This window comes from Larus michahellis, chromosome 9, assembly GCF_964199755.1.
Source record: "Larus michahellis chromosome 9, bLarMic1.1, whole genome shotgun sequence".
NCBI classification, from domain to species: Eukaryota; Metazoa; Chordata; class Aves; order Charadriiformes; family Laridae; genus Larus; species Larus michahellis.
In genome coordinates, this window is record NC_133904.1 from 37,797,630 (window position 1) to 37,816,523 (window position 18,894).

The 18,894-nt window shown below is 39.2% G+C and overlaps 1 protein-coding gene across 7 annotated transcripts in view; it reads left to right on the plus strand.

Annotated features, from left to right (window-relative positions):
• ACSL4 (acyl-CoA synthetase long chain family member 4) overlaps positions 1 to 18,894 on the plus strand; it is a 67,475-nt gene that overhangs the window by 31,639 nt on the left and 16,942 nt on the right. For 5 of the 7 annotated variants that reach the window (XM_074600960.1, XM_074600959.1, XM_074600958.1 and 2 more), the window contains one exon: positions 16,093 to 16,139. The gene's annotated coding sequence lies outside the window, so the exon portion shown is untranslated. Of the gene's footprint in view, positions 1 to 16,092; positions 16,140 to 18,330; positions 18,399 to 18,894 lie in introns of all 7 variants that reach the window. The other 2 variants (XM_074600961.1, XM_074600963.1) reach the window with 1 other exon arrangement.

The window sequence follows — 18,894 nt, forward strand, 5'->3', positions numbered from 1 at the left end:
TATACTACATATGTAAATTATAATTTATTTTTAAAATATCTGTTAATTACATGTTTAGCTTACCTCATTCTGCTTTTTTTCTAGTATAAACATGGCTAACATAAAAAATTTTTATTAACATCTAGCTAGTAGTTGCGTTTTGCAAATTACTTGTTCGATTTGTACAGCAGGCCTGTTTGGGTTTTTTTTAGCTATTTCATGATACTGTGCAACCCATTTTAAAGTGAAAATAGTATTAGTACTCTGATCCTTGTTTTACTTAGCTAGGTGGTTAGCCCAACTGTGTAGCATTTTAAATTTAAATAATGCTTAATGAATCTGACTTACATTGCAGGAGACACAACAGAAGATTCATGTAGCAGTAAAGGATGGTTACTGTTTTTTTCTAAACCACTGTTCTACACACTCTGAGCTACAAGACATACATTCCGAACTGCCCCTTAGCTGAGGTTTTCCTCTGTATGTGCAGTTAGTCAGTTTCAGCTGTCATTACTACAGTTAGATGTCTAGTTTATAAAACTGCTTGTTTATGTGTTTGCTGTGTAACTTTACAAAAGTAACTTGAGTAGTAACAGTCCCTTTAGCTAAGATTCTCACTGGGTATTGTTCTTCCCTGGCAGTCTATGAGGGTATCCTCTGTGAGCAGCAATGCCCCTTTGCGCACCCAGCGGGGGCTTTCCCTCTCTGGCCGCTGCAGTTGGGCTTCCCAGGGACGGAGCACTCCAAAACACCTCCATTTCCACACGGAAATTTTTGACCCTTAAGCAACGCAACTCTAAACAAATGTCAAGCATGTGTGTGCTGCTGCTTCTTTCTTAACGTGTTTCCTCCCATTCCCAAATAGTTGCATCTTTAGCCATGCCTCTGCCCACCAGACCCTTCCTGCTTCTGTAACTGGTACGTCCCTTGTACACCTTCTACTCGTCTCCATTTCAGAAATGCAGAGGAGCCCATAAAATAATGGAGTAACTGTCCTCCTTGGCAAGTGACCCTTAAGTCTTTTTAAGGGCCTTGTTTGCGCAAATCCCACTCATAGGAATAGAAAAATATTAGCATAGAGAGGAACTGAATATGTTATAATATTAAGTATGTGATACCGCAAAGAGGAATTCTGTTCAGTGTAGTTGCTATAAATGTGTTTGGCTTATATTTCCAATTCAGTTTCCTGGAAAAGAAATATAAAACAAATAAACGGTTTCTGCGCACGTGTGCAGGGCACACGTGTGCCCTAAGGCACTTCTTTCATGGCTTTGTTATGTATCACAGTAAGAACAGACTTAACACTTGTGTCTGGTTTTCTTTAACAGTCTGCTAGTGAATTTTTCTTGCTGTTCCTCAGCGCTCATTCTACACCCTGCTTAATCAGGTCAATAGCAAGCTTCATACACAACAGTACTTGCTAAAATACAAGAATTTTCCCCTAATAAAAGATAGTTTATTTTTGTGTTCATGTCATAATTGCTCATCTAGCTACAAGTTTGATAAAGTATTTTAAATAAGTTGTTTTGTAAATTCTATTATGTGCAGTTCTGTACACTGAGAGCCACCCATACAACTTGAACCAAAAAGTCTACTAAGAAAGTTGTGTTTAGAGAAACATTAATGAGTATTCAGAGGAAATAATGAGTATTCATCTAATGCTCTACATCTGAGTGTCTCGCACTCAGTGAAATATGAGGAGCACTTGCTGTCTGTCAAGTGAGGCTACAGATGAGCAAGTACTACAAAACGTTTGATCTAACGTTAACCTAGTTGGAGGTCAGTGACGAGTGGTGTTCCCCAGGGTCAGTACTGGGTCCAGTCCTCTTCAATATATTCATCAATGACCTGGACGAGGGGATAGAGTGCATTTTCAGGAAGTTCGCTGATGACACAAAGCTGGGGGGGGGTGGCTGACACACCGGAAGGCTGTGCCGCCATACAGAGAGACCTGGACAGGCTGGAGATCTGGGCAAAGAGGAACCTTATGAAATTCAACAAGGGCAAGCATAGGGTGCTGCACCTGGGGAGGAATAACCCCATGCACCAGTACAGGTCAGGGGCTGACCTGCTGGAGAGCAGCCCAGCTGAAAGAGACCTGGGAGTCCTGATGGACAACAGGATGACCATGAGCCAGCAATGGGCCCTTGTGGCCAAAAAGGCCAATGGCATCCTGGGGTGCATCAAGAAGAGTGTGTCCAGCAGGTCGAGGGAGGTCATCCTCCCCCTCTACTCTGCCTTGGTGAGGCCGCATCTGGAGTGCTGTGTCCAGTTCTGGGCTCCCCGGTTCAGGAAGGACAGGGAACTGCTGGAGAGGGTGCAGCAGAGAGCTACCCAGATGATTAGGGGACTGGAACACCTCTCTTATGAAGAAAGACTGAGGGATTTGGGTCTCTTCAGTCTGGAAAATAGACGACTGAGGGGGGATCTTATCAATGCTTACAAATACTTAAAGGGTGGGTGTCAGGAGGATGGGGCCAGGCTCTTTTCAGCGGTGCCCGGGGACAGGACAAGAGGTAGTGGGCACAAACTTGAGCGTAGGAAGTTCCATCTAAACATGAGGAGGAACTTCTTTCCTGTGAGGGTGGCAGAGCACTGGAATAGGCTGCCCGGAGAGGTGGTGGAGTCTCCAACTCTGGAGACATTCAAAGCCCGCCTGGACGCGTTCCTGTGCAACCTGCTCTAGGTGACCCTGCTCTGGCAGGGGGTTGGACTAGATGATCTCCAGAGGTCCCTTCCAACCCTACGATTCTAGGATTCTAACTTCACACAGTGTTGCAGTTCACAATTCTGCAGTTATTTATGGCAGGTGGCATGTAGAGCTGACACACAGCTTTCCACAATTAAACTGTCCACATTTAATCGGGTGCTGCTATCAGCATCCAGTTGAGTTTGTAGGGCTGAGTGAAGGTGGTGCTAAGATTACAAGGAGCCCATATGGTGCTCCTTGCTGGTAAGAGGATGCAAGTATCTTGCTGGGAAAAAAAAATAGCAAATTGGTGTAACTGGTCAGATTTACTGAATCACTTCACATTGCCTCAGCAATCTGTCAGGTACTTTGTTGCTTCCTCTCTAGTAGTTGTACATGCAATAATTTTTTAAAAGATCTTATTATGTTCAGTTTACCTGAAGTAGGTGATAAGTAGAATACACAGTGAGTCATTCTCAAGAAATAGTTTGTCTTGGAAGCTAGAGGAGCTGAGCAGCCCATGAAACGTCACTATGTCAAATAAGCTAGTTAAGTCTGAGGAGCTGGAAACTGCATATCACTGCACACTGAATGTTGGCTCAGAGCAAAAACCCCAAAATTCATGAATGAGGGCATTCCTTTTATAGCTTCAGCTCTCAACTCAGAGGTCAGCTGCTGTTTCCTGTACTGTACAGCCACTTTGGATTAGGAAGATTACTAACGCCTGACCTTCAATAAATATCAAGTTATGCATATTAAAGTATTTTGGACTATATAAATTTAATCTGTAATAAAATTTTAATAAGGTATTTCAGTGTTTGGGAATGGGATTTGGGTGTTTTCTTTTGGCTTTCAGTAAAGATAAAACTAGGTTAGTTACCACGCTACAGCTTCTGCCTGCTTGGGTGGGTTTTTTTCCCTAATACTACACTTCCATGAACACACCCATCTGGCAAAAGCTGCAGCCAGCACTCACTCATGGTGGCTGCTGGCAAAAGGGAGGGGACAGACTGGGACACCAAAAAAATGGGTGGACGCTACTTCTTTCAGCAGTAGCTCTGTTTTACACTTGTAGCTCCGGTTTATGCTCGTTTAAATTTCTTGCAAAGCTGCAGTGTGAAAGTGCAAGTAACTCCGTGTCGGCTGAACTAAACCCCAAGGTTACTGCTTCCTCCCTCGCACTGACACTTGTCTGCTGAACAGGGAGCCATGTCAGGCAACTGGCTGGATTCAAAGGTTATGTATAACTGGCTGCCTGCAAAATTTGCAGCCCAAGGGAAGATTCAAAGTGGGATCACTGCAGTCCAGGCTTGGATTGAGTTAGCTGCCGTGAACTTCAAATCGAAGACTGATAGAGAGCCAGCAGGCTGCTTGTGCTGGTTTTGCTTCTCTCTCGGAGTCTTCATTACACTGAGGTCATGTTTATTTCAATTCAGTAAAGTAATTTGCTCAAGTCATTTTAAGTACTAACGTGTCTGACCTCTTTTCTGTTGTTAGTATGGCACTTTTGTGGGGTTTTTTTGGGTTATTTTTGCACAGTGAAAGCATACATACTGAAAGAATCACAATACTATATATAGGCAAGGTGTAGTTTCACAACAGTATCTTCCATAGCTTTGGATGTTACACAGAAGAGTTGAGACAGTAAATCTGCAGCTAGTGGTAATGTCAAATAACAGCAAAGTGATACAGTGATAGAAAGGAAAAACATTAAAAAGAAGCAAGAGATCCTGGTTTGTGGTGCCTGTGGCTTTTTTGTACGAGATGCAGAAGTAGGAAGTAAGGATGGAGCAGTTTGTTTCTTTCTGCCCGTTGTAGCCCATTAGTTTGTCATTTTGCACATTAATTTCCATGAAGACAGCTATATGTACAGCTGATTCATACTGTGTATTTACACAGTATAATTTAATAATGAATTTAAGATAGCCTTGGTTTTGTGCCTTGGTTAGATAGACATGTTTAATTTTCATTATGAAAATAGATTCCCTGTTTCTTTCATAAGCATGCAAATAGTTTTGTGCTTTTATGAGCTCCTCTGTTCAAATAACTTGGTCAAAAGTGCTTTCATTATGACGTATCACCACAGGGAAAAGCAACAACTGGAAGGTGAAACTAAGCTTGCTGTTCTTCAATAAAAAGCAGGGTGAGAAAGCGGGAGTTGGAGCAGGGATCAGAGCAAGATTATGCTTTAGGAGACCATGGAGAGCATCCTGCTTGTATGAGTGGGCTACTGTTTGCCATTCTGGGCTTATCAGTACTCAGTCTGGCTTCATGTGCATTATCCATGCTGTTCAAGGTCGTATGAGGGAAGCTGTATAGGTATTTCAGTATTTTACTGAAACTTGGTCTTTCAGGCGTATTTTTCTTGCATGCCTTTAAACAGTAATGCCTGGGCAGTCTACATTACAGTTCCGTAAAACTGGACTGAAAAAAAGAAAGCATGCTAAGCTGGCAATTTTAGTCGAACGTCACTGAAGATAAAAGCTTGTTCTAGCCTTGAACCAAGTTCAGGTTATTTGAATGTGCAAAGATGGTTTGATGAATGATAATCACATATGCAGAATGGTCAGAAATAAGTGTAAGATTCTTTCCAGATCATATTACCTAATGAAAAAGCGCAGATGGTGACCAGCCTTGTAGTCTTTCTCCCCCCGCATTCCCTAGTGTAAAAATATTGCCGTTATTCAGGTGTAACCTACACCCACAACCTGGGCTCAGTCAGTCTGATCTGCGGTGGGGTGAGATGAGCTGCAGTGGCTCTCGGAGGAGGCAGATGGGTTCCTGGAGGAGGAGCAGGGCTTTGGGGACACCTTCTCTGTGTTACCTGAATATGCAGGTCGCTTTCACTGTGGTTGGATCATAACTTCTGGAATGTGTGCATGAAAATAAGATATAAACATAGCTTGTGCATATGGTAATACTGCTTTATACTTAAAGTATGAGATTTTAGGACCACACAACGGCCTGAACACCTTTTTTCCTGTCTTTCTGAATGGTGGTCTGTGCCCAGACGCTGGATGCAAATGTAAAGGGGGGGTATGATCTTATCCAAAAGGCCACCGTGGATAAGGTTTCTGTTGGCTGTTTCTCTAAGGTAGTTCATTGGTGTTCCTCAGACAAAACAGTTTAATAAATCTGTTACATATTACCTCTTAGTTTATAAGTTTACCTTTCCTTAAAAACCTGAAAATGAAAAATATTTCCATAACTTGGATAGCATTAAGTAGATTTATCTTTAAGAAAGGTAAGCTTTGAATAGTGGGTTGCTGAAGCTTAAAGTTGAGGCTATTAAAAGCAGCCTAATGTCATAATGCTGCTTTCAACCAAGAGGTTGAAGCTTTTTGTCAGGCACAGTGGTTGGCAGCATGTTACATCATTCAAACATGTAAAGGCTCTCAGTACATAGAATTTAGATGAAAACTGAGAATGATAAAGTCATGAGTTTCTAGGAGTATCCCCTAACCTAAAGGAAAGTACACGACCAGCCTGTTCCATGTTTTCAAGTAGCAGGTAGCACTTTGCAATTGTACAAATGGTATTGACTGATAGACTTGGAGTGGGGACTGTGTCTTTTTAAGTTGCAAATGGAAACATTTTCTGACAGTGTTAGCTTTTTCAGTATCACTGCATTTGTTAACTAGTTAAAATTTATCTTTTCTATTACTAACGTAAGTTGCTATTATGATACACAGTGTCATACTAAGGATTTTTCTGTCCCCTTTTCAGAGCAAAAAAGTTCCTAAAAATAAGTTGAAAGAATGGTCAATAGCGTCAGTTTCCTCTTCATGCTTCCTGCAGAATTTGTTAAGTCTAAGACCACTTCACTCTGTTTAGTCTAGTGCTGCACAAACAGTTTCTTACTACTGTGGCTACTTACTACTGTTACTTCTTACTACTGTGGCTCCTGCTTTATTCGTAGTAAAGGTGATCTAGTTACCTAAATATCAAGTCATGCCATCAAGCCGCTTGAGTTTTAGCTGTGTGGTTTGATGCGAATAGTCACACATGCCTTTTTTATATCTTCTAAGCTGGCAGGGCTTGAACAAATTCCTTTGAGGAAGCTTTGTGGCTGTGCTAGTGCCCAGCTGTCCTGTGCTACTGCGTTCTGCTGAGGGGTAGGACATATTAGCACAGGCACAATCATGGGATAATGGAAATATGGTTGCACACCTCTTTGGTCGCAGCTGGCTCGCTCTCTGCTGCCTCTGCTTCCAGCTCGGGCTTTGAGCACCTGATTTTGCGACCCAGTCTTCTAAGTGTGTCCTCTGCTGTTTTGCAAAAGCTACGTGGATATTTTGGACTACGAACATCAAAAGCTGCCTGCCTCTGAAACTGTACACCTTAAACAAGCATGTTGGTGTCTGTAAAATAAGAAGTGTGGTAAATGTGCATGCACATGTATTGGGGGGGCAGTAAAGTTCAAAACCTTGCTGTTTAAAACATCTTTTCTCTAACAATTCTGCTAGTTTCCACCTTGTTCTCCTGTCTTAGTATGAAAATTTATGTTTGGACTACTTCTGCATTGTTTTCCTGTTTTGGTGGTGCTACATTGCTCAGAAGATTGAACAAAATAGAGGTGTTAAATCTAACTTGAGCCTGCACTTCACCTTGTAGGAGACAATGTACTGTAATTTGCTTCATCGTCTCACTTCCTCTTTGAAGTGCAGCTAAAATCAAAGAATTGTTATGATGTAGTAAGTCAGTAAGATTGCCTTCCCTGGGAGAAAATGCCATCACCAGTATTGTGTCCCTTGCTAATGGGTAAAATCCCCAGCTTCTCTGACTAAATTGGTATACGCTGCATTAAGTTTTATTGTCGATGTACAACTCATCCCCAGTCTATACCTCCAGATCTTCCTTATAAAAATTAATACTTGAGTTGCCAAATAACGTTATTAAAAGAAATGTACCCTAAAGATCTCTCAGTCTATCATAAAGCACATGAAAGTAGCAGAAAGAAGTTTACTCACAAAAAGTTTAGAGAAAAGTGAGCAAAAGTTGAGGTTTGAAGTCCTGTCTTAGGTAAATAACCATCTGGGAATTCCAGGTATGGATCTAGAGATGATTGGGATCTAGAAATGAATCTAGGTATGTTTGGCTAGCAAGTGATAGAATAGGTTGACCATGAACCAAGGAATAGACTGTGCTAAATTTTGCATTAAGACCACAATAAAATTCAGTTCCTTAAACATACAGAAGACATCATTGCTTTTTCCCTGGAAAATATTGTGATTGTAAAAAAGATGAAAATATTCTTGCTCCTGATGCTCCTAATTCTTATTGACTCTCAAACCATTTCCCTCTGCAGCTTAACTAGTTACACAATGAAAAACAGAGATGATTCATGCTTGAAATCTCAGGGGCTACCACCTCAAATGACCGCGGGTGGGAACAGTTTTGTTAAACTTGTATTTTTTAAGTGCACACCAAGTCATCTGTATTTCGAAACATCTGCGAGGAGAGAGTTTCTTCAATTTGCAAGTACGAAAGGCTATTTCTTTTTGTTTAGTCACAAAAAAGGGTGAAATTTGCATTTGGGTGTGAGCTCCTAAGAGAAAAGGGAAAGTATATTTCCCAATTCTGGTGCTCCTCTTGTTGATTGTCCCCATACAATTTTGAAAAACCCATAAGAACTTTGGAAAAAACCCTCCCCAGCCCCCAGGATGCTTTTTGGTAGGCAAAAGACTGCTAACGCAGTACACCGGGGGGGAACATTTACTTCTTTCCCCCTGACACACCCCCTCTCCTTTTTTCCTTTAAAGTATGTAATTAATTTCACTACCTAAATTATGACCAGCGTCTGAGAAGAAGGCAACCTAATGCCACTGATGAGAGATGCTGGAGTTTTTGAAAAGCAATAAAGGTAAATATAAAACTGGTGGCAGGGTTTCTTGTCAAAATGAAAGCTGAAGAGACAGGTTTGGGCTTTTTTTTAATAATACAGAATTGTATTTAGAACTTTAGTCTGTTAAATTACAGAACAGTTGCCATTGGGAAGACGTTTAAACAGAAGTATATAATCTGTCAGGGTAACTACGGTAAAAGGAGGAAGCTGTTGTAGTCCATCGTTGTGCCTGGATTTCAATAGAAGTTAATGTCACTGGACTCTCTCAATAGAGCATTAAGAGGGATTATGATGATCTCTGTCATTATGCTGCATGTTTGGCTGCCAGACTGGGCCCGTGTTCATGCACTTCAACACTTTACTGTTTGAGTTGCTCCTTTCACAAGAAGGTTATTACAGGGCGATGCTGCTAGATTTCAGGAAATTTATAAATAAAGGAAGTAGCTTTTAATGACTGGCTCTCCTCTGCTCATGTTACTAAGCTTTGGTCAGATGAATCTGTTAGCTGAATTCTATTTAAAAAAGAATGATTCCGTGTTTACCTTCTCCTAACTGTTGTTCTTATGTAGTAATAGATTCCTGTTACTATTTTATTTTGTATTGGGAAATGCCATTTTACTTTTGAGTATTTCTAATGCGTCATCACAAAAGTACATACAATTCCTCCGAGGTCATGCTGTACAGATGTTTGGTAACATGCCAGATTTGAGGCCAGGAAATAAGTGTTAATGTTTAATCTATGCAGGTAGGGTAATGGAATTAATGCACTTTTTGCCTTGTTGAGTAAAACATCATTAACAGTTGTCCAACCCTAATGCCATGACTTGATCGGAGTCTAACTTGAATGCATGCGCTCCAGGAATAGGTGAAGCAGTTGTATCCAACAGTCATAAGCATTGTCCCTGGGTAAATTTTAAAAAGCTTTTACACATGGAGATGGTTTCCGGTACTCCTTCATCTTTACTTGCAAAACAAAAAGTACCTGATGTCCTAATTTCCTTACATTGTGAAAGGATGTTGTTGAAATGTTTATCATAAGCAAAGGTTAATAACATAAGAGGGGAGATGAGCCCCCTAATACTTAAACAACCCGTTATCCATGCATATGTTCCTAATACTGACAGTAAGTTGAAAACAGATAAAAGAGAACACTCAATAGACTCAGGGGAAGCCCCTAGCAATTAGAATCAAAACATTAATTAGAAAGTACCAATGTAAGTTGTGTATCGCAGTACTCCCATCCACATTCATTAGTATTACACAAACAGGAATATTACATCTGACTTTGAAGACCATAAAACGCTGTATGTCAGTTATTTACTTTTATTGTGCCATGAAAATGCAGGGGAAACTGAGTTCTTAACTTTTCTGTTAAGAAAACAACTTCTGTTAAGAAACCCAGCTTCGAGTAAATTCCTGCTTTATGTCAGATGTGTTCTAATTAGGAGACAGAAGCAAAATCTGAACTATCCATTCACTGCCCAGTGAGATGAAATGGTGGCATAGTGAAGAAGTTACCTGAAAGGAAGTAATTTGTGTGAGTGTTACTATTTCCTTAAAACGCAAAGTAAAACTGCTTGACCTAAACCACCACACAACATGATGCCAGTTTTCAGCTGCCTGTGTTCCGTGCAGAAAAAACAGAGGGAACGTCAAGTTCAATGTGAAGTCTCACTTGTGCTTTTGCACTTTTACTTCTCCCTTTTCTAGCTGAACTGCCTTTTTTTGGCCTGAAATCAGTATCTCCAATCACATTTTCAAGTGGGAATCACACTTACAAATGAAAATTTGGGACATAATCTGGTTATAGAAATTAGGTGTAAATGCTTCTTTGTAGTTACGTATCATGCTAGAGACTGCACAGTCCACGGTACACACCTACACAGAATATTCTGGATGTTCTGTACTCTCCTTTTTTTTTATTTAACCTGCTTCATTTGTAATGCTTAAAAATAAAACAAAGAATTGATCTCCAGTCTGTACTTTCAAATTGATACAGTACAGCAAAGATCTTCCGTTGCAATATGCCCCAAAACAATAGGTGTAATAACAGGCTTCGGAATTTATTTGAAGTTGTCCAAAATAAGAGAATGTTTTCAGAAAGCTTGAACTTATCAAGTCTGTACTCAAAGGAGATAGATTTTCAAGGGGGGAAGCAAGCGACAAACCTTGTATGAAATGAAAGAAATGTATGAAACTGGTTTGAGTATAAACTGTATGTATTAGGGGATTATGTGACTTGGGGTATCAAATTTCTCAAGGACAGTGTTTGCAGGCAAGAAAAACAATTGTGGAAGGTGTGGCAAAAAGGTCTTTATATTTACAAGGCTTAAACTGATTTCATAGAATCATAGAATGGTTTGAGTTGGAAGGGACCTTAAAGATCATCTAGATCATTTGGTCTTCTAGACTCTATAATTCAACAATCTTAGGAGGCCACTACGTCTGTATTTTTGTAAAGCATTTTACTACTGAGAAAGAAGCAGAAAATTAAAAGATCATCAGAGCCCTGCGAGTCACAACCTTTCCGTTACAAAATGGTTGTGTATCTAAACACAGAACTCGTCAGTCTGTGCAGTTTGTGTTACATACGGGAAGAAAGAGATTATCAGCTCTTATTTGGCTGCTTACATAGCTTTTGCTGGAGAACTTCCATGGCCACGTATCCTCTGAAGTTTGTCCTTGATCATGCTGCCTGCCTTTTCATGTGCTTGTTTTAAAATGTTGGGTGGAAATAGTACAATCGCTTATCTCTGCTGTTGAAACATTGGAGGAATCACAGAATGGTAGGGGTTGGAAGGGACCTCTGGAGATCATCTAGGCCAACCCCCCTGCCAGAGCACGTTCACCTAGAGCAACGTTTGCCATAGTGCCTGATGAGATTGGGCTATATGTTGAGGGATCGGGCTGAAGTACTTCTTTATTAGTATAGAATATGCATTTTCTTCTTTTTTTTTTTTTTTTTTCCCCTTTAGTCCAAGTATATTTTGTATATGTTGGAGAAGTTCTGAGGCAGTATCAGTATTTTTCAATTGCAGATTTTGTCCTTTTCCATCCTCTTCTGAAATCCTGTCTATCCACGCCACCAGTCCTTACCATGTCCATTAACTAAAATGCCAATGAGTCAAATGGATGCCTCTCACTTACTTCCTTCACCACAAAAAAGCGCTGAAAGAACAGAGTTTGCTGTTACAGTGACTGCTCAGCGTTCCCAGTACTGTAGCGTAAATTGGATTGACTCAAAACCTTGTGTGCCCCAGGCTTTTGATGGGCTCACGGCGTAACCAGCACAGGTTGAGTATGGGCTTGTAAGAGAGGAAGCGTTGGAGTGAATGAGCCTTGGGTATTTCCAGTGCAGATTCTGGATAGAATTTAATGAGGGGAAAAGTTAACCGAGGTGGGCCGAGAGGAAATACTTTCCCAATTCACTGTATTCGCAATGGGCAGTTTTCAGTTGTGGAATGCCTTGGCCTTTTATGTTTTTTGCCTTTGGGGCACACAAACAGCTCTTGCTCTTTCACCAAATATTTGCTTGCCCTTGTGATACAAGATTAGGAGAGAGTTTCGCACCAGTCTGTTAGATAATTGAGAAACACTGGGTAAGCGTGGCTGCTCTGGTTTCCATTACAATAGTTGTTGCAGCAATAGAAGTATGACACTTGACACTTACAAACTGATTATTTTTTCCTGATTGACATTAAGTGCATATATGTTCTGAGGTAGTGAAACAAAAGTAGTGAATATAAAGGACAACAATACTTTTCTTGAAACCAAAAATAAATCTCATCTTTGTTTAGGAATGAAGTAAAACATTATATTAACTGCTTTTTCTTTTTAAGCAGCAGTAAGAGAAACAAGATTTCCTAATACTACTTGCGGTTTTGGTATTAGAATGTATATATTTAAACAGGGGCCCTCGACTTACATCAGGATCCGCTGTACCAGACTTCCCCTCTCCCTGTTTGTTGGGACAGGGCTGTGGGTGTTTATGCTGCACAGACACAGTAAGAGCTCTTGAAAGCTCTCCGGCTTTGAGCTGCTCTTACCCTGACAGAGCAGAGTTCTTCTGAAACCTGCTGGTGTTTGATTAGATTACCTCTGTGGTTTTTATTGCCCTTTGACGTACAAAATTGTGTAAGAGGAAAATATGTAGAAATCTGCCTGTGAGAAGGGAACAAAAATGAGACCTCATGTACTTTCTTTTTCTACCATGAGTAACTTGCATTGATATTAGCAGAGTTTGTTTTCATAAAACCACTGCTATGATGTAAAACCTGAATCACTTCCCTTAGTTTTTCTTCTTCCAATATTTCTAACCCCCCCAAAAGTTGTAATTAACCACACGATTCTTGTAACTCTTACTGCTATTTAATCACAGCCATCTCATCTGTAGAAAAGTTCTCTCATTCTTGGGCATAATAGGTATAAATCTGGAATATCAAAATTTGTAGAGAGCCTGGTAGTGTGCACTCATTTGTTTATTGTGTGTAAGCTTGCTGCATTTTCCTGGCAATGGGATACTTCTCAGCCTCTCTGTAATTTCATTTTGAAATCCTAGGCTCTTTCAGTTCTAGTACTGGAGCAAATTGAGGACTACTAGGTATTGATTAAATTCCCTTCCAAAAACTGACTGTAACTAATAACCCACGTACTTACTCAAGTCAACTCACATTTTTTTCACTGTGTAGAGACACTTTTCCACTTAACAAATTATGAATGCTTACTGTGGTTTCCAAAATGTTTAGATCTGCCTGAATGCTAGAGAAATTCCAGAAATAAATGTTCCTTATTCATACTGGATTGTTTTGGAAGATTTCAGAACTTCCTGAAAGGAGTCGAACTTGAGTACTTCTGCTAAAGCCAGAATTGTGTCTCCATTTGAAGTTAGCAAGAGCGGGACTGTAGGGGAACCAGGACTTCCTCCAGTGGTGTTTTTAAACTAAACAACTTCTTGCTTTGCAGATTCCAGGTTTTCTTCACAAACCAGAATTCTGCCCTTTTCCTGTCTAATGTCATCTTTAGTACTAGAAGATTTTCCTAGCACAATGAGAAAAGGTTTTAAAAGTTCCAATTAATGATTGATGTAAGTTGAAAAAGAAGTATGTTTTCTTCTAATCATGCAATTACATAGTAAATGGGATCCCTGGCAAGCTTTTTAGCGCAAGAGGAAGGACAATAAAGACTGTTATTCGTACACTTTCAATATTAAACCTTCACAGTGTTTTGGACTTGGGCTAATTAAAGCCTTTCCTAGTGAAGTTAATAATTTGCTGCCTGATTAAAATTAAATTGCATAGGGTAAAATTTCTATCCACAGGTATTTCTTTAGGTTTTGAGTTACGCTTAGAAATTCTAGTTGTGTTTGCAAATGCTGGGTGAGTTGATTCTGTTCGGCTTGACTGGTTAAACGCAGAGAAGGTTTGGGCGTTTCCTCCTCCATGAATAGTTGCTTCCAGAAGTATAAACCCTCTCCCTCTTCCCCACGCACACTTTTGCTCTTATTTAGTCTCATAAGCTTTTGTGACTATTTAAAAGCTATTTGTCTATATATAAAAAAAAAAAAAAGTTTCCACTTATTTCTTAGATTTTCAGTTAAATTCATGAAAAATAACAGTGTGTCTCTTCTCTTCCAAATCCTGTGCTCTGATTTCAGACTTTGTTCTGTGGCCCTGGCTGCAGGACAAGACTAGTGTTGCCTATCATCTGTCTTTGAAGCTTTTAATTGAGGGTATCAAAGTCAGATTATACTCAAAGAACATCTCTTCCATCTGTGGCAGTCTGTAAAATACAGTCTCGGTGCTTGTATGAGCATTCGCGTTGGTTATTTGTTTTCCATAGTAAGCTTGGACTACAGAATTTGTGTAAACACCCAGCACATAATAGTAATAAGGAAAATATTACCTCAGGAGTGAGATTTCTAACCTGAACCCTGTAACATAGCATTGCAAATGATAAACGAACTCTAGTCTAGAGACTTACTGTTTCAGAATTGCCAGAGCTCATTCATCAGAGGAAAATCCTTGGGAGATGCTGAAAATGCAGCTATCTAGGAGAGAAACTACGCGGAATCATGGAATTTCTACACCTGGTTTGGTTTGGTTTGTTTTTTTTTCCTTAGACTGTAGTCATGCCTGACTGGCGCACATTGATTGCTGTTGCTGGGAACGTGCATTTCCTACAGCAAGAACTGGAAGCTCTGCTGTTTCCAAGATAGATAAGCGTCAAAATAGACTAGTTACATTGCACAATTAAGAGAAATAATGAACTTTGTAAGTCAATATTAAATATTACAGATAATAAATATTCTAGTATTGCATAAGCTTTGTTTTGATACGGTGAAATTTTTCATGTAAGTGCTACTTTTTTTTTATTTGTGAGGAAAGAGGAAGTTTACTGAGAACGTGACTGTTATACTTTAGCAGTATGTAGTTGGCTTGCCTTGAAGGTATCCTTGGTGGTGCATTGATGTGAATGTTGCATCTCATCCTTTCTCTTAAAGTCTAATTAAACTTAAATAGGAGATTGAAGGCATAGGTGTAATTTGAATAGCTAAGTTTGGCTTTTAACCAAATGGAATTGGTGTGGATGTACTTTTGCAAGTTCAGTATGTCGGTCTGTTATGCATTGTATTTAAAATCTGATAAATATTTACTTGTCATGAGTTTGGGGTGGTCCTGTTATGGATCAAAAGCTTATACAGCCACATGCAAGTGCCAGTAACACTAAAAACATTATTATGCTTCTTATTTACTTCATATTTCAAGAGAAAATGTTTGCAGGAGAATTTTGTAAGGTATGTTTAATACAGTTTCAGTCCGTAAAAACTGGTACCTTGGTTGAACTCTTAAACTTATGGGAAAGGCTACTAAAATATAACTAGGTTAAACATCAGTTAAAAGCTTTCTTTATATAAAACCAAGTAGCCCAGGAGGGCGATTATGCAGCAGACTTTTTGAAGCCATATCTGTGTAGTTGCAGAGAGGCATCTTTTTTTCCACTGGTCATGGGGCCACTGAAGCCTCGCTGCCCACCCAACCAGGCTTTTGTTCTGTGAACTCTCCTCTTACCTCAGTCCCCAAACACCTTTCATGCTCCTTATGACTCTGTTGGGCAGTGTATGTTATGGGTAGTCCTGAGTTAATGTTGCTACTGATACTCATCCATCAAGAATGATAAAGCTCTTGTTGCTTCTGCCCTGACGCAGAAGAACGGACCATATGGAATCTGAAAGTCTCTTTCTTGTCTTGTCTTTTTTTTTTTTAATGAAATCAAGCTTCTGTTCATAGCTTTATTCAGAACCCATTTAAATGGAGGGGGTGGGGGGCGGAGTGTCCCATAAAAATTAAACTCCTTTTGGATAGTTTCATCTTTATCTGTACACTGTAGTTTGCAAGCTTAGTCTTTTCCAATAATATCATTGCTCCCCTCTTGTATGGGGAGCAGGTGCCACCTTTGTCTAAATTCATAGGCTGTTCTTCTTCAGAAGCATTAGGGTACAAATTCTAAAGATTCCTCCTTTCTGCAAGGCAAAAAAGTTCCCAACCTCTAATACTTTTTTTTTTTTCCTGTTTTAATATAGATCTAATCGACGCTGAAAAAACCTCAGTCATTGCTGTCAGAACCCTTGTAAGTATACCTGCGTGTGCATATATCTGTGTGTATGTGTCAGTTTTTATATGAATATGTTCAAAGGAAAAAGTCAACTTTGTCTTTTTGGTACTAAGTTTTTTCCAACTGATTTCTGTTAAGAATTAAAACCGATTTTTGTCAAGATAGAAGCCCTTTAAAATACCACAAATGTGTCCAAATTCGCTAAGTTATCTGTTTTTATAAACACTTTTTTAAAGTATTTCAAACAAATCTGAAATTTCAAAATGAAAGAAATGCGACCTTTAACTTTTGCTAATGTGAACAGTAACATAACTGGCAGCAAGTGATGAAGTGTGTTTGTACACGCACTTAATTCAGAAGTTAGAAGTGCGGGGAGGGTGCCAGTTTTAGGACAAAAGAAACATCCTTTCCTATTAAGACATTTTTATCATTACTTTATTATATCAGGCAGTATTTTGAACATTCTGATGTGTCTTTTTAGCATGTTAGAAAGTTGTTCCAGTAAACTGTAAAAGTTATTAAGTTGGTGTTCAACACTGAATTGAGTTTTGTTGCTTAGTCAGCTTGAAGATCTTCTCATATGTAAAACTACACACTTCGTGCACATAGAAAGGATTATTAGATGACATCAATAGGATGTAATTTTTCACAGTCCTCTTTTCACACGTAGTCTTACAATCCATTCTGCAATCTAGTTAGTTTTAAAGACTTAGTATGGATAATCAGTAATAAAATGTGAATTCAATATTATGAAATACCTGTTTAAATCGTGCCAGTACTGTTATAATTTATTGTGATGTTTGCATTTCATCAGTGCTTAGATAACAAGAGGAGCAGGTCCCCATCATTTTACATATGGTAAAAAAAGGGACAGCTTTTACCCTAGAGACTTCAGTTCAATTCAGTGTTGCCCAGGTGTAATAAGAAAGAGTGGAATATAGGAAAGATGATATAAATGTCATAAGTATATATTCATAGTTACCATTACTCAATATAGATTTAATTAGAAAGTAGTAAGCAAATCAGTTTGTGAAATGATCTTCAGTTCTTTGTGTCTGATGTAATAACACGTACACAGAAAATACTCTGAAAATTTTGTCGTTGTTCAGTGTTACATAAGCTGCTAAATAACTTAAATGTAATTTATAAAATTAATGTACAGGAGATTAAATTGAATGAAAAAGTTAAAGTAAATGCCCTTTTTATAGCATTGGTCAGTCCAGAACAGTGGCTAAAGAATTTAAGTAAATATGAGCCCATTCCTCTCCTCCCTTTCTAAATTAGTCAGTTCTTGATTATTAGCAAGTAGTTTTAGGACTACTTCTGAAAAAGCTACTACCCAGCTTGAATAAAAGCTGTAGTACTGTCTCATGATATTAAATTGTTTGTATTAGTCCAAGTGATTGTGTCTGTCATATGCTTCTTGTTGGAAGGTGAAGAGCAGTGGGAGTTCTCCATGGGGTTTATTTTAACATGTAGCATTGTGTCTGATCCTGGGCATGCACTGTAGCCTTTCTTACTGTAGTCTTACCGCTGTGGCTGCCTTTTCTTTTAAATACAAGCTCAACTGCTGCTTTCAGAGCACTGAATTAACTGGAATTAAAATATCATACAAGATTTGTAATATACACCAGTAAACCTTCATTTTCGGGAAGTGGAGCTTAGGCAAGTAAAAAGCGGTCTCTCTTCTGCTGAGGTTTGACTGTGTGTGATGACGATGAGGTTAACTAAAGCAGAACAAGCGTATACATTTTGAAAAGAATGCAGCATTCACTTTTTATAAAAAGAAATGTGGAGAATCCTCCTTTTTCTGAACAAGTCTGAACTCAGTTTAGTACGTTATACCATCATTCAATAGTAACTTTATTCCGTAGGTTTAATTAAAAAAATTAACGTGGTGATCATGTTATTCCAAGTTCCGCAGATCTCTTAATCTTACATTACATTGAATGCTGTTGATATTGGCTACAACGCAACTCCAGATGTTGGAATTCTTACTAAAAAAACCCAACAACCTATTAATAGATTTCTGTTATGCTGTTAGTAACAGTTGTCCTGTTTAACCTGAAATGTTAATTGCAGCCTCCCTCATCACCTGAGGGTGGCAAATACGTTAATAAAGGTACATTTTGAGGTGTGCCCATGTTCTTTTAATTCTTGATAGAGCCCTGAAATTTTCCAAATTCTCATTCATTCTGTTTATCAGATTCTGCCCATGAAAGACTGGGCTTGCAATAAGCAAGTCAGCATTACGCACTCCCCCGGCTGCCCGAGGTACCGCTCTTTTCCTAGTGCACCTTGGCCTTTTATTTTTCCTGCTATGTGACTCATTCGTGATGTGTTTGCATGCCGTGTTTGCATGCCATCCAGATGAAGATAAGAACCTTTTGCATGCCAGTGCAGACCGGTTACAGGCCAGTGGGGTAGCCACAACTGTGGTTTGCTGTAATGCCTTTGTGTTTCTCACACTCACCTTCAGTCTTTATTCAGGCCCAGTTCTCATGCAGACAAAATCTTGCCAAATTGTGCTTTATTTTAAATTCGATTGAATTGGTCAAATTGGGTTCCATTTTCCATACTGGAGTTCTGAAATGCGTATATTGAAGTAGGTTTTGGAAGGGGAAAAGCAAATCCGTGTAATCCCTTTCCAAGAGTCTGACATTCATAGTTGAAAAGTAATAGATTAAAAAGTCAGTTGCTGGGGCAAAGTTAATAAAGCAGTTTTGTAATATATAATTTTTCGATTACAACATGTAAACTTTTGAGGACT